This window comes from Arachis ipaensis, chromosome B2 (genome assembly GCF_059453495.1).
Source record: "Arachis ipaensis isolate K30076 ecotype BB chromosome B2, ASM5945349v1, whole genome shotgun sequence".
NCBI classification, from domain to species: domain Eukaryota; kingdom Viridiplantae; phylum Streptophyta; class Magnoliopsida; order Fabales; family Fabaceae; genus Arachis; species Arachis ipaensis.
In genome coordinates this window covers 35,932,499-35,948,445 of record NC_142437.1, presented here as the reverse complement: position 1 = coordinate 35,948,445, position 15,947 = coordinate 35,932,499, and positions in this window count along the sequence as shown.

Below are 15,947 nucleotides of genomic sequence, written 5' to 3'. Positions count from 1 at the left end.
AGCGGCACGTGGTTAGAGATATTTCCACGTAGGTATAGGGAATTGGGGGTTGGGAATGCTGACGTGGACGAAATCAAAAGCAGGGTGCTGGAGGGTGGATATCGAAGCGGAGAGGATCTTGGAGATTTGCGAGTGACACGTGTCGAAATCTCCGATTACTAATGTTGCTAGCAGCGTAGCTCACGGAGTTCACGGCGTTCACCGAGTTTAGGTCACCTCTATGAAATGACAATAATGTCCTTTTGAATCAAGTTGATTAGTTGAAGGCCTGAATCTGTACTAACAGATTTTTGTGTTAACCATATTCGACATATCATGATATTACACTTTACGGCGATAAATATTGGCTTCTAAATATTTTGTTTGGATAAAATAAATGTAAATAAAATAAAAAACGTCGTAGATTTGCCTAAAGTGCACCATTTTGCTTCTGTGGACTGTGATATGTTAAACATTAGGAATTACAATGGTTGGTGTATCTTGTGAAGAGAAATTCATCCTCTTAATTGTTAAAAAAAAATTGAATATAAAATATGATTTTTAATTTTTTTATTTTTTTATATTTATTTTTAATTTTATTTATAAAATTAATGATCAATGGTTGGTGTATCTTGTGAAGAAAAATAGATCCTCTTAATTGTTAAAAAATTGAGTGTAAAGTATGATTTTTAATTTTTTATTATTTTTTTTCATATTTATTTTTAATTCTATTTATAAAATTAATGGTGGGAGATCACACTTTATTCCTTCAATTGTTAAAAAAAATTGAGAGAATCAATTCTCTTGTGAAAGTAATCTTTAGAAGATCATTTTTTACTCAATGTTTGTATCCAAAAAGTTTAAAAGGAAAGAAAATGAATGAATTTTTTTTTTATTAAAAATGAAATTGAGTAGAAAATAAAAAAGCGTATGTGAAGTCCATATAAATTTTTCTTCTTTAAGGTTGCGAAGAAAACTGGTGAAAAAAGATAAACAAGGGTAAAGTACGAATTTATACTTTTAGTTGCAAAAAGCAAAATTCCTAATTCACTTCGTTTGAAACTTAAAAACACACGTTCTCGTTTCACCGTCATCCTCAATAGCTTCCCATCATCGTTTATAGCGCCACAACAGCGTCTTCATCGTCGTGACAGCTCTACCTGATCTTCATTCGTGCATCCTCAACAAAGGTGAGTCTTTTTTTTCGTTGTTTTCATAATTTCTCTCAAAACAAAATGGAAAAATCACTGCACATAGTTGGTAAATTTCTTTTGTTTTTCAATTAAAATATTGTTTTGATTTTATATTGCATGGATGATTCTTATCTTTGTTATGAAAAAATTAGCCTATTCATCCTTTTCTACTTTTAAATGAGTCTGTCGTTATTACCCAAACATCCAAACATCTTTGATCTTGTGTTTCATTGCACCAATTTATGTTTGGTCCAAAAAGAAAGAATTTTTAATTTGATTGGTCTTTAATTACTTTTAATAGCATGATATCACTGAATTTTGGCAATAAATCAACGCATTAATTAATTTTAGGCTTTCTACTATAAGCATTCATAACTAATAATATGCAGAGACTATTCATAATTCATAGGTAAAAATTCGTTAAGACAAATCACATTAGACAATTGAAAGGAACATCACCCATGTGAAGATCAAGGAGATGAAAATTAGTAACAACTGTCTTAACAATACTCTCTCTAGTAGAAGCAAACTCCTATTTGTCACACATCGTTAGGATTGCAATAATAGACTGCGAGACTTATTCTGTATTCCTTTCAGGTAGGTCATCTAGATACAGCATATTGATCCCAACCTCATAAATCAATGGCATATCATTTTATTTTATTAAAAAAACATATGCTTAATTTCATTTTTGAAATTGATTTATGTGGAAAGAGTTTATATCTTTAAGATACATAAACTAACTTTTTGACTACTCTTAGTTATTATGTAATTTTAGTTGTACAAAGTAATATTTTTGAAATTGAATTCTTAAAAATTTATGTTTGAGTTGCAAAATTCTTGAACTATACTAACTTATATGAAAAATTTGAGTGAAAGTTGACTTATTACGCAAGATGCAAGTATTGTTTTTTATTATCGATATGAAATGTTCTATTTATTTTATAACCAAGTTATATTATTATTATAACTATTATTATTGTTGAAGCTAAGTAGAACATAAGCGATTTGTTGAAGAGTAAAGTGAGATGTTAACTAAGCTATATTTTGATATTAGAAAAACAAAAATTTTTTTACTAAGCTAAAAAAAAAATATGTTACTATTAAACATGTTTTTAAAGGTTATCACATAAGTTTAGTTGTATGAGGTTATATTTTTTAAATTGAATTCTTAAACGTTCATATTTGAGTTGCAAAAGCCTTTGACTGTACTAGCTTATATGAAAAATTTGAGTGAAAGTTGACTTATTACACAAGATGAAAGTTTTTTATTTCTGATTATTTGTATGAAATGTTCTATGTATTTTGTAACCAAGTTATATATTATTGTAATTATTATTATTGTTAAAGCTAAGTAGCTCAAAAGTGATGTTGTCAAATAGTAAAGTGTGACATTAATTAAGCTAGATTTTGAGGTTAGCAAAGCAAAAATCTTTGACTAAGTTAGAGAAAAATATATATACTACTATTACACAGGTTTTTATTAAACTGGTTTTTATAAAAAAAAATTACAGTTTTAGTTCAATTTTTTTAAGATATATAGAACAGTTTTACTTCAGTTATAAATCTGTCTGTATAAATTAATTTTTGAGTACCCGTAATTATCATGTAATTTTAGTTGTACAAGGTTATATTTTTTAAATTTTGTTCAGATTGGTGTTAATATCTTTAATTAGGAAAAAACTTTTTTTTTTTGAATTAGATGTGAACAGATGGCTCAAGCTATGTAAAATTGATTTTTTGAAAGTAAGCGTATACTGATGACTCTAAATATGAAGAAATACCCTTTTTGAAATTGGTGTGTAGTGATAAAATAGTACTCTCCTAGATTCTTGATCATTGTTACTCTTTTAGTGTTTTGTTATATGTTTATAAAAATTGTATATAATTTTTTGTCGCATGTAGTAAGAAAGAAATGCTAGCCACTTATGATGTTAATATTTTATTTTGTAAAGATGATTTAGTGAAATTTTTTTTTTAAATATGATTAAAAAGATTAATGATGTAGCCTATGAGTAAATTTATTATTCTTTTATGAAATTATTTATTTGTATATATTTAAAAAACAATGATACATCTTTTTATTTATGACATTTAAAAGACAATAAAAAATGATAACTCCAAAAAAATATTATTGTTAACAAAGATAATATGTTAAAATCTTGAAATACAATTTGGATCACTTTTTTATTAGAAAAATGACTTGAATACATTAATATGTTACAATTTATATATAATATAGGTAAGGGTATTTAATGTAATTTTACTTGGGTATAATTTTTCTTTCTGGTTCGACCCAACTCAACAGACTAAGAACTCGTGGCCAGACGGTTAGCTGGCCCAATAGATAGCCGCGCCCGACCCGAGAGGTGACCCGCACATCACCTCCCCTTTTGCATGAACCTGGACAGCTGGAAAGGGAAGCTTCCAGGAAAGAGGGTCTGCTCATGTGGGACCAACTGTGGTACAGACTATATAAGGGGAGGACCCTACCCCTCCCCCAGGTACGTCACTCACCTTATCCTAACTGCCGCCTCTTATACGGTCCCTGACTTGAGCGTTGGAGTCCTTGCAGATGGTACCCCGCTCCTCGTAAGCTCGGAAGAGTCTTTCTCACCTGCCCTTCGGAGCTCACCCAGGCCAGGCATCCAGCCCCACTAACTCTCGAACTCCATATCACCAAACCTGCTTCGAATCTGAGCTACCGAACACTTTCCATCCAAACAAAAGAAAAATTTTCTCCTATTTTCTTTCAATTTATTTTCTCTTCATTCAAATAACACAAAAAAAATAAACTTTTTTTTCCATTTTCTTTCTTCTCATTTTCTTTCCTTCCATTTTCTTTTCTCTCATTTTCTATCTTGCATCCAAACAAAGTATTAAAGAATTACTTTATGGAAAACAATATTTTTTAAGCCAAAAATTGTGGTTTTTTTTTCTAATGATACATTTAACAGGAACTATCTATCTATTATCTAATATATCATTATTATTATCATTATTATTCTACAATTAATAGTATTTTAATAGCAAATATGCTGATGTGACGAGTTTTAATACTAGTATGCATACTTAATACCTTTCTCTTTTCAACTTATTTTAAAAAAATATCTTCTTTATAATTATATAAAAGTCAGCATTTAATGCATAATTATATTAATTGTCAATCATTAATATTTTCAATCATTCTAATTATATTGATTGTCAATTATTATAATATAATTTTTAATCAAATATAGTTAGCCATAAATATAATATTAACGTTAATATATAATTTTATTAATATTTTCTATTATGCACGTGTGTATCCTATTAATTCCTATAATTAATTTTGTGTTAGTAAAGTTTATATATAGTATTTCTTTGTGATTCATAAGTTTAAGTGTAAGAATTCAAATTTTTTGAAAATTTAATAATAAGGAGAATTTATTAATTTAATTTAAATATGGAGGTTTTGAATTTAACTTTTATGAATAAAAAAATTAATTATATTATCTATAATTTTAAATTAGAGTACTTATTTGAAAATCAATTAGTAAGTTGATAAACAAATAGTGTTCTTGAAATGATTTTATTGGGGTGAATTTAGTTTTCAATTACTACTCTAACCTCTAGTTTTATTAAAATTCCTACACTATCCAAACCCTAAAATCCCTAATTTTACTATATTCTATATAATATTGATACGCGAAAATTTTAAATATTATAAACGCGCAACCGGCAAGTATATCGGGTCGTATCAAGTAATAAAACTCACTAAGAGTGAGGTCGATCCCACGGAGATTGGTAGATTAAGCAACTTTAGTTAAATGGTGAATTTAGTCAAGCAAACATGGTTTTAATTTCATGAGATTTGTGATTTTTTGAACATAATTGCAAAAATTTAAATGGCAAGGAATTTAAAGAACTAGAATAAAGAAAGAAAATGAAAGTGAATAACTGAAACTTAAATTTCAAGAAACTTAAATGACATTAAAGATAAATTGCAAGAAAGTAAAGATTGCATAATTTTAAAGAGCAGAAGAGTAAATTGCAAGAAATAGAGAAACAAAATGTAAATGGTAAGAATGATAAATTGCAAGAATGTAGAAGGGAATTGGGTAGTGGGTATTCAAAGAACTAAAGAACAAAAGAGATGAGAATTAATGACGGAGAGATCATTAGGGATCAGAGATATAAATTGTCATGAATTGATGTTACTCAATTCCTTCTCAATCATGGGTATAGATCCATGGCGGATTGTGAATAATTGAATCCCAATCTCTTGGCAATTCAATTTCTCTTCAACACAATCAATTGCCACTCTCGTGATCTAATTGGTCATGAGAAGAGGTGAAGTTCAATTTCTAATCCAAGGCCACACAACTTCCAGGATCTCAACTAAGGGAGGTTACATCTCACATACCAACCCAAAGTGTATTGATCAAAGAAATCATGAAAGGATGAACTCTAAACTGAGTTACATGGCTCCTTTCTCAAGTTTACCATATAATTCATGTAGATTCAACCCTTCTCTCGAATGTAGTTGAATCTTTGAAGAACAAGAGTTTCCTCTTGGATGAACCACTTGAATTGAGAAGGAAAAGAAGAATTATCAACCCATTCAAATAAACATAGCTCCTCCCCCTAATGAAGGTGGAGTTTAGTGAATCATAGCTCTAAATTCAACAATAAATGTAAAAGTTGAAAATTAAACTAAGTGTAGAGAAGAATCAAGAAGAAGAAGAAGAAGTATTCCTTTAAAACTGAAATTCAAAGTTGCAAGAAAAACAAAATAGAAGACGGGTGAGATGCAGTAAAAAAAATAAAAATGCTAGTGTAATAGTAAAAGTGTCTAAAAAGTAAAAGTAAAAATAATCCTCCTTCAAAGTACAAACTCCTTCTCTATTTATACTAGTCCTAAGACTCATTTGGAGATCTTCAATTGGGTTAGCAATGTGGGCTTTATCCTTGTTGAATATTGGCTCAATGGTGGAAGTGTTGCTAAACAGAGGAAATAGAGCTCATTCTTCTCGCTTCTGGCCCAATGGTCTGGCGTTACTGGCAAACACGCCAGCTTTATGCACGTTGGCAACGTGCCCAAGAATTTTCTGGGCTGGGAACTTGGTGCTTGGACGTTGCCAGCCCAAGTTGTTGGCAAAACACGCCAGCAACAACGTCCTTAGTCTCTGAGACTCTAAATAAAGCCAGCTTTTGAGTCTTCAAATGAACTCAAATCTCATACTCTGATATATGGTTGGAAAGCTCTTGATGTCTACTTTCCAATGCCACTGAAATCACCTCATTTGGAGTTTTCTATCTCAAGATATGCTCAATTGAAGAAGACATGGTCAGCCTGCCAATTTTTGCTGGAGTTGTTGCTGGAGCTGTTGCCAAACACGCCAGCAACAACGCCAGTTCTTCTCCTCCATTTTGCATGGGCGTTGTTGCCCAAGTTGTTGGCAAACACGCCAGCAACAACGTGCAAGCCTTCTCCTCCATTTTGCATGGGCGTTGTTGCCCAAGTTGTTGGCAAACACGCCAGCAACAACGTGCAAGCCTTCTCCTCTGGTAGCTTCCTGGTGTTGCCAATTTGGTTCTCAAGTTGGCAACTTGCAATGTATCACCCTCCAGGGTTGCTGGCGTTGCTGCCCAAGTTGTTGCCAAAGTTGTTGCTGGACACGCCAGTAACAACGTGCATCCTTCCTGCACACACACTTGTACGTTGCCAACTTGGTTTCCAAGTTGCCAACTTGCTTGTTCTTCCTTGCTTGTTCTTTCTTGTTTGAGTCTAGTGTCAAATTTTAAATTTGGTGTCAATTGCATTTTTCTTATTTTCGAAAATTCATGCATGGTGTTCTTCATTGATCTTCAAGTTTTTCTTGATGATTCTCTTTGTTTGATCTTTAAATTTTCTTGTTTGGTGTCTTTTCTTATTTTTCATATGCATTCTTGAATTATTAGTGTCTAAAGTTTAAAAATTTTTAAGTTTGGTGTCTTGCATGTTTTTCTTTTCTTAAAAATTTTTAAAAATAAATTCTTGATGTTCATCATGATCTTCAAAGTGTTCTTGGTGTTCATCTTGACATTCAAAGTGTTCTTGCATGCATTATTAGTTTTGATATTAATTTCTTGTGTTTTGCATCATTTTTTTGTTTTTCTCTCTCCTCATAAAAATTCAAAAATAAAAAAATATCTTTCTCTTATTTCACTCATAAATTTCGAAAATTTGAAATGATTTAGTCATAAAATTTTAAAATTTAATTGTTTCTTATTAGTCAAGTCAAAATTTTCAATTTAAAAATCCTATCTTTTCAAAACTTTTTCAAAAATCAAATCTTTTTCAATTTCCTTCTTAATATTTTCGAAAATTTTCAAAATTAATTTTCAAAATCTTTTTCTTACTTTTATTTCATATTTTCGAAATTAATACTAACATTTAATATTTTGATTAAAAAATTTTCAAGTTGTTACTTGCCTATTAAGAAAGGACCAATCTTTAAATTCTAAAATCATATCTTTTAGTTTCTTGTTAGTCAAGTAATCAACTTTAATTTTCAAAATAAAATCTTTTTAATTTCCTTTTCAAATCTTTTTCAAAATAAGATTTCAATCATATCCTTTTCAAAATCAATTTCAAAATTTTTTCTAACTTCTTATCTTTTCAAAATTGATTTTCAAATCTTTTTCAATTAACTACTTGACTTTTTGTTTGATTTTAAAAGTTTACCATTTCAATCATATCTTTTTCAAAACCACCTAACTACTTTTCTCTCTCCAATTTTCGAAAATCACTAACCACCTTTTCAAAAATCTTCTTAATTTATTAATTTATTTAGTTTTCAAATTTTATTTTATTTCTTCCCTTAATTTTCGAATTCTAACTAATAATTAAATTAAAAACAAAAATATTTTTTATTTATTTTATTTTAATATTCGAATATTCTCTCCCTCTCTCTCATCTCTTTCTATTTTATTTATTTATTTACTAACACCTCTCTTCTTCCTATAATTCGAACCCTCTCTCCGTCTCTGTGTTCGAATTCTTCATCTTCTCTCTTCTTCATTCTACTCTTCTATTCTTCTACTCACATAAAGGAATATCTATACTATGACATAGAGGATTTCTATTCTTTTCTATTCTCTTCTTTTTCATATGAGCAGGAGCAAGGATAAGAACATTCTTGTTGAAGCTGATCCGGAACCTGAAAGGACTCTAAAGAGGAAGCTAAGAGAAGCTAAAGCACAACATTGGAGAGGACCTGACAGAATTTTTTGAAAAAGAAGAAGAGATGGCCGAACCCAACAACAATGGTGGAGATGCAAGGAAGATGTTTGGTGACTTTATTGCACCCTCTTCTGACTTCTGTGGAAGGAGCATCTCAATTCCTGCAATTGGAGCAAACAACTTTGAGCTTAAGCCTCATTAGTTTCTCTAATGCAGCAGAATTGCAAGTATCATGGACTTCCATTGGAAGATCCTCATCAGTTTTTAGCTGAGTTCTTGTAAATCTGTGACACTGTTAAGACTCATTGGGTTGACCCTGAGGTCTACAAATTTATGCTTTTTTCTTTTGCTGTAAGAGACAGAGCTAGGACATGGTTATACTCACAACCTAAGGATAGCCTGAACTTTTGGGAAAAGTTGGTCAATGCCTTCTTGACAAAGTTCTTTCCACCTCAAAACTTGAGTAAGCTTAGAGTGGAAGTCCAAACCTTCAGACAGAAGGAAGGAGAATCCCTCTATGAAGCTTGGAAAAGATACAAGCAATTGATCAGAAGGTGTCCTTCTGGTATGCTTTCAGAATGGAGCATCATATGCATATTCTATGATGGTCTGTCTGAATTGTCCAAGATGTCATTGGACAACTCTGCTGATGGATCTCTTCATCTGAAGAAGATGCCTGAAGAAGCTCAGAAACTCATTGAAATGGTTACAAATAACCAGTTCATGTACACCTCTGAGAGGAGTCCCGTGAACAATGGGACGCCTCAGAAGAAGGGAGTTCTTGAAATTGATACTCTGAATGTCATATTGGCTCAGAACAAAATATTGACTCAGCAAGTCAATATGATTTCTCAGAGTTTGAATGGATTGCAAGCTACATCCAACAGTACTAAAGAAGCATCTTCTGAAGAAGAAGCTTATGATCCTGAGAACCCTACAATGGTAGAGGTGAATTACATGGGAGAACCCTATGGAAACACCTATAATCCTTTATGGAGAAATCATCCAAATTTCTCATGGAAGGACCAATAGAAGCCTCAACAAGGTTTCAATAATAATGGTGGAAGAAATAGGTTTAGCAATAACAAGCCTTTTCCATCATCTTCTCAGCAACAGACAGATAATTCTGAACAGAGCCATTCTAGCCTGGCAACCATAGTCTCTAATCTATCCAAGACCACACTAAGTTTCATGAATGAAACAAGGTCCTCCATTAGAAATTTGGAGGCACAGGTGGGCCAGCTGAGTAAGAAGATTACTGAAACTCCTCCCAGTACTCTCCCAAGCAATATAGAAGAAAATCCCAAGAGAGAGTGCAAGGCCATAACCATGACCAACATGGCCGAACCTGGAGAGAGTGAGGAGGACGTGAGTCCCAGTGAGAAAAGCCTCATGGGACGTCCTCTGGACAGAAAGGAATTTCCCTTTGAGGAACCAAAGGAATTTGAGGCTCATACAGAGATCATAGAGATTCCATTGAACTTTCTTCTGCCATTCATGAGCTCTGATGAATATTCTTTCTCTGAAGAGGATGAAGACATCACTGAAGAGCAAGTTGCTAAATATCTAGGAGCAATCATGAAGCTGAATGCCAAGTTATTTGGTACTGAGACTTGGGAGGATGAACCCCCCTTGTTCACCAATGAACTGAATGCATTAATGAGGCAGACATTACCTCAGAAGAAACTGGATCCCAGAAAATTCTTCATACCTTGTACCTTAGGCACTATGAGCTTTGAAAAGGCTCTATGTGACCTGGGGTCAGGGATAAACCTCATGCCACTCTCTATAATGGAAAAACTGGGAATCTTTGAGGTACAAGCTGCAAGAATCTCACTAGAGATGGCAGACAAATCAATGAAACAGGCTTATGGACTAGTGGAGGACGTGCTAGTGAAGGTTGAAGGCCTTTACACCCCTACTGATTTCATAATCCTAGACACTGGGAAGGATGGGGATGAATCCATCATCCTTGGCAGACCCTTCCTAGCCACAGCAAAAGCTGTGATTGATGTTGACAGAGAAGAGTTGGTCCTTAAGTTGAATAAAGACTACCTTGTATTCAAGACTCAAGGTTCTCCTTCTGTCACCATGGAGAGGAAGCATGAAAAGCTTCTCTCAATACAGAGTCAAACAAAACCCCCACATTCAAACTCTAAGTTTGGTGTTGGGAGGCCACAACCAAACTCTAAGTTTGGTGTTGAGAGGCCACAACCAAACTCTAAGTTTAGTGTTGAGAAGCCCCAACCCTGCTCTGATTATTTGTGAGGCTCCATGAGAGCTCATTGTCAAGCTATTGACATTAAAGAAGCGCTTATATTGAGAGGTAACCTGATGTTATTTAATTATATCTATTTATTTTCCATTGCTATTTTATGTTTTCTTTAGGTTAATGATCATGTGAAGTCACAAAAACAACTGAAAAATCAAAAACAGAAAGAAAAACAGCATTAAAAATAGCTCACCCTGGAGGAAGAGTGACGTCAGGATTTTCGCCAGTAAAGAATTTCATAAAAACAGTCGCGTTGTAGATATAGTCTCTAAACCGACAGAAATCCCTTCATACAAACGTTTTGGTTGTCACAAGTAACAAACCCCTAAATAAATTATTAACCGAAGTATTCAAACCTCGGGTCGTCTTCTCAAGGAACTGCAGGGAAGTATGTTCTTATTATTGGTTATGGAGATTGCAAATTTGGGGTTTTAAGAATGAGGAACGAATATGACAAATAATTTAAATGGCAATTAAAGATAAATAAATAACTGTAAAATAAACCTTTGGCAAGGTATGAGAAATTGGAAGTCCAGACTTAGTTATCCTTATCAATAATAATGAAAGTTGAATTTTAATTCCACTTAGTTAACCTTTACTAAAGCAAAGGAATGTCAAGGGACTAATTAGTTTGATCTTCGAATCCTATTTATTTCCTAAGAAAAGGTTGGGATTATTGAAGTTCAGTTCAATTAGCAAAGATAACAGTTATCAATTATGTTGAGATAAGATAACTCCTAAGTTACTGCTTTCTTAACCAAGACCAAAAGAGGAAAAAGTAAAATTACTGGAATAAAAATGCCTTCAGATGTAAAGCAACAATAACATAAATAAAAGAGAGCAGTAATAAACTGAAAGTAAATAGAACAATTCATAAATTAAATGGCAAAAGTAAATAATCAACTAAAGTAATGGAATAAAAGTAAAAGGGAAGCTTGAAGCAAAGGAACATTAAACCTGGGATTGAGAGTCACTCCTAAAACTAAGAGAAATCCTAAATCCTAAGAGAGAGAGAGAGGAGAGAACCTCTCTCAAAACTAGATCTAAATCATGGAAAGTAACTAAATTGGCGAGCTCCCTTTGAATGGATGCATTCCCACACTTTATAACCTCTGGTCTATGCCTTCTGGACTTGGATTTGGGCCAAAAAGGGTTTCAGAATTCGCTGGGAGCGTTTTCTGCAATTTCTGGTGCGTGGCCTCTGTCACGCGGTTGCGTCATTCGGAGCTTTTCTTGTCACGCGGTCGCGTCAGTCATGCGGCCGCGTCGCTATCGATTCGCGCTTGGCATGCGTCCGCGTCGCCCATGCGATCGCGTGGATGCCAGTTTCTTTAGAACTCCATTTTGTGCTTTCCTTTCATTTTTGTATGTTTCCTTTTCCATCCTTTGAGTCATTCCTGCCTTAGAAGATCTGAAACTACTCAACACACTAATCACGGCATCGAATGGAAATAAAGGTAATTAAAATAATTAATTTTAAAGCATAGGAAACATGTTTTTCACATACATCACATAATAAGGAAGGGAAAGTAAAACCATGCAATTAATATGAATAAGTGGGTGAAGGATTGAATAAATTACTCAAATTAAACACAAAATATATCATAAAATATGGGTTTATCAACCTCCCCACACTTAAACAATAGCATGTCTTCATGCTAAATCCAAGGTAAAAAGTAAGGTTAAAGTGGTGGAATGTCATGTAATGCAATCTAATCTAAATGCAACTACCTAGATGAATGATGCATCATGCAATTTCAATTTTTATTCACTTGTATATAAAGCTTGCATGTAGTTAAATTAATTCACATTCTCAAGGAGTCATGTATATATATATATATATATATATATATATATATATATATATATATATATATATATATATATATATATATATATATATATATATATATATAGCCAAACTTTAGATAGTGATAAAGTGCCTTTACAATTGAGATGGGAGAGAGAAACATTTTAAAAACTTGCAAGACAATTAATAATTTAAACAAAGATATATGTTAATGAGCTATTGAACCCTCACTGGATTTTGTGTTTACTCTCTAATCACTCAGTATTTACTGGGTTAATCACTCTATTCTTCTTTTTATTCTTTCTTTCTATAACTTTGTTCTTCATCTAACCAATCAACAATTGTAGAATATAGACATACCAAAAATCATGAGGTCTTAAGTAAGGTTGTAATGGGGCCAAGGTAAAGGTAAGGGTATATGTATAAGGCTAAGTGAGCTAATAAGTGAATCCTTAATTAGACTAAGATCTCACCTAACATACATACTTTCTAAATCAAAGCTTCTTTACCTATTTTCCATATTTTCTCACTTTTGATGTTACATGCTCATATCACAATATTTATTTTTATCCCATGTGCATTGCTTTATTTCATAATTGGGAAATTCTTTTTGTGTCCCATTTATTCATAACATTTTTTTTATTTTTTTATTTTTTTTAATGCACATGGTAATTCAATTATAATTGATTTTACATGAGCACGCTTCCCAAAACTTTTTATTTGAAACATCTTTATTCTTTTTCAACCTTTCTACCTTTTATTTTTATATTATCCATGTTCCCAATAGATTTTCCCACATTTAAACTATACATAATTTTCTATCTTAAGCTAACCAAGGATTCAACTTGGGATTTTATTTTGTTTTTCTGCTTAAGGCTAGTAATGTGGCTAATAGAATAAAAGGGAATTTAAAGGCTCAAGGGGGCTAACAAGGGTGATGTAAAAGGTAGGCTATTTTGGGATTAAGTGAGCTAAAATCAAATAATGGCCTCAATCACTCTCTTGGTATGTATCTACATTCTATAATCGGACATATAGATTAAAACAAAGTAAAGAACACCAGAATATAAAAGAAGGGCGGAACACACAGGAATAAAATTTATGGTTTGAGTGTAACCATACAATTAAGCTCAAAACTCACAGGCTATGTGTTCTCTAGCTCAAAAATCATTTATCACTTATGTATGTCATGCAGGTTTAGTTAAAAATTCCCATTATTCTCAATGTAAAACTTATATTGAATGGCTTTAAAGTTCTAGTGTTTCTCCTTGATGAAGTGTTGTTAACTAACATGTAATGCTATATATACAAGGTGTGGGTTGTTTTGATTCTGTTAAAGTCTTTAGTTTACTTCCTTTTTCTTTTCAATCTATTCTGAGTTATCTTATGCTAAAAAGGGTAAACTATACTAATCAATCTACAATTTCTATAACTAATAAGTTAGAATTGCAACTAAACTAAGTGGCTAAAATATGAACTAAAAATGTAAAATGCAGACATAGAGTATAAATACATAAAAAGTAGCAATGTATAAGTACTGCAAAATAGAAATAAAAAGAAAAATACAGAAAAATAGCAAAATAAATAAAAAGGGTATGTAGTGGTTCACCAAAAAAAAAAAATGCCAGAGATGGCGACCTCCCTACACTTAAAATGTAGCATCGTCCCCGATGCTCACTCAAGCAGGGTGTGAAGGAGTGTCATCACTGGAAGGGATGGTAGCTGGAGTCTCTGAGGTGGTAATCTGAGGGTCTGACTGCTGTGGAGGAAGGGCTGTCTGAAGAGGGATCGCAGGGTCTACAGCCTGAATCTGGGGCGGAGCCTCCTGATGGTGTGCTGCCTGCTGGGTGCCTGCCCACTCTGCCTCTTGCTGTGGGTGTGTCTCTGCCTCGGGCGCATCCGTCTCCTCCTCAGATGCCTCGGATGGCGTGTCAGGCTCGGAGGGGATGTCGCCAGATCGTATCATCAGTTTCAGGTGCTCATAGCGTCGCTTGTTGCGATGATCCATCTGGTCAAGCCGTCGAAACAGGCGGTGCACTAGATGATAGATGGGCTCTGGGGCAGGTGGAGGTGCAGTGGTGGTGGTAGGTGTAGCTGTAGAGGAAGAGGGGCCGGCAGATGGTGTGGTAGTGTCACCAGGAGCAGTGAGGACTGGAGGTTTGTAGCCCAAGGCCAGAAAGTTCCTGCTGTGCGGGATAATCTTCTTGCATTCTGCAGTAGGTGGCCTCTCATCAGCGTCCTCCCAAGGCACGTCAGCTTGACAGCCCAGCTGTGTAACCAAATAGGGAAAGGGAAGAGTGCCTCGGACGTGGACCCTGGCCATGTAGAACCGGATAAAGCGTGGCAGGTACAGGTCCTTACCCTCCATCACACACCATAGGAGGGTGATCATAGCGGCATGTATATCGGTCTCGTGAGTACTCGGCATAATGAAGTTGCTAAGTATCTGATGCCACAGCTGAGCCTCATCATTCAAGTATGCCCACTTGATTCCCTTGGGCATGGTGGTGTTCTGACCCATAATCCAAGGAACGGTCGGGTCAAGGGCTATCCAGGCCTTGACTGCATCCCAATCAAACTTTAGAAAGCGCATGTCTTCCTCAGCTTTCTGATAACCATCTGGCTGATCAGATTTAGGCAGAAGCTTCAGAACCTCTTCTATTGCCTCTTCAATAACCAGAATCTGCTTCTCCCTAAGGTTCACTACATCTAGGGAGGTCTTGAAGTAATTGCAGTAGAATTCTCTAACCCAAGATGCATTGACCTCAGTCAGGGGTCTCTCCAGGAAGAACCAGCCTCTTTGTTTGATCTGATCAGAGGTGTATTGCTGGAGTTCTCCTAGGATCTTTAAGGTCCTTTCCAGGTATAGGTTCCTGGAGTTTGCAAACACCGGATACTTCAGCTCATAGTATCGGTTTGCAAACTTCACTAGGTCATTAGCAGGGAGCAACTGGTCGGCCTTCTCCTGCGGGGTGAAGTTTTTCTCCCGCCAGGAGGCATCATGCATGAGATCTATGATAGACATAGATGATTCTCCTCTTTTACGTTTGCCAGTGGTAGCCTTTCCTTTTCCCTTTCTCTGAAAATCCGACATCCTGAAAAACAGAGAACCAGGATATAATAAAAATAGGAAAACAAATAGGCAAACAGTCAAAAGAAACACAAAGTGGCAAAGGAGAATTAGAATGAGGTAAATGAGTTAAGTAAATGTGCATTAAGGATTGTATATGAGTTAAAAGTTCGAAAGGAAAAATTTACAATCCAAAATATAATAGAAAGCATGTTGAGTAGGAAAAATTATCAGTATGCCATAGTTAGAGGGTTAAAAGAAAATGAAAAACCAAAAAAAAGATTTTAAAAGGTTAGTTTGGTTAGAATTAAAAAAAAAATTCAGGAAATTAGAATTAGTGAGTTAATGAAAAATGGGTTAAGGTAAGTGGCATAAGGATAAGTTCCTAAATAACAAGCATTCATAATTAGAAGCGA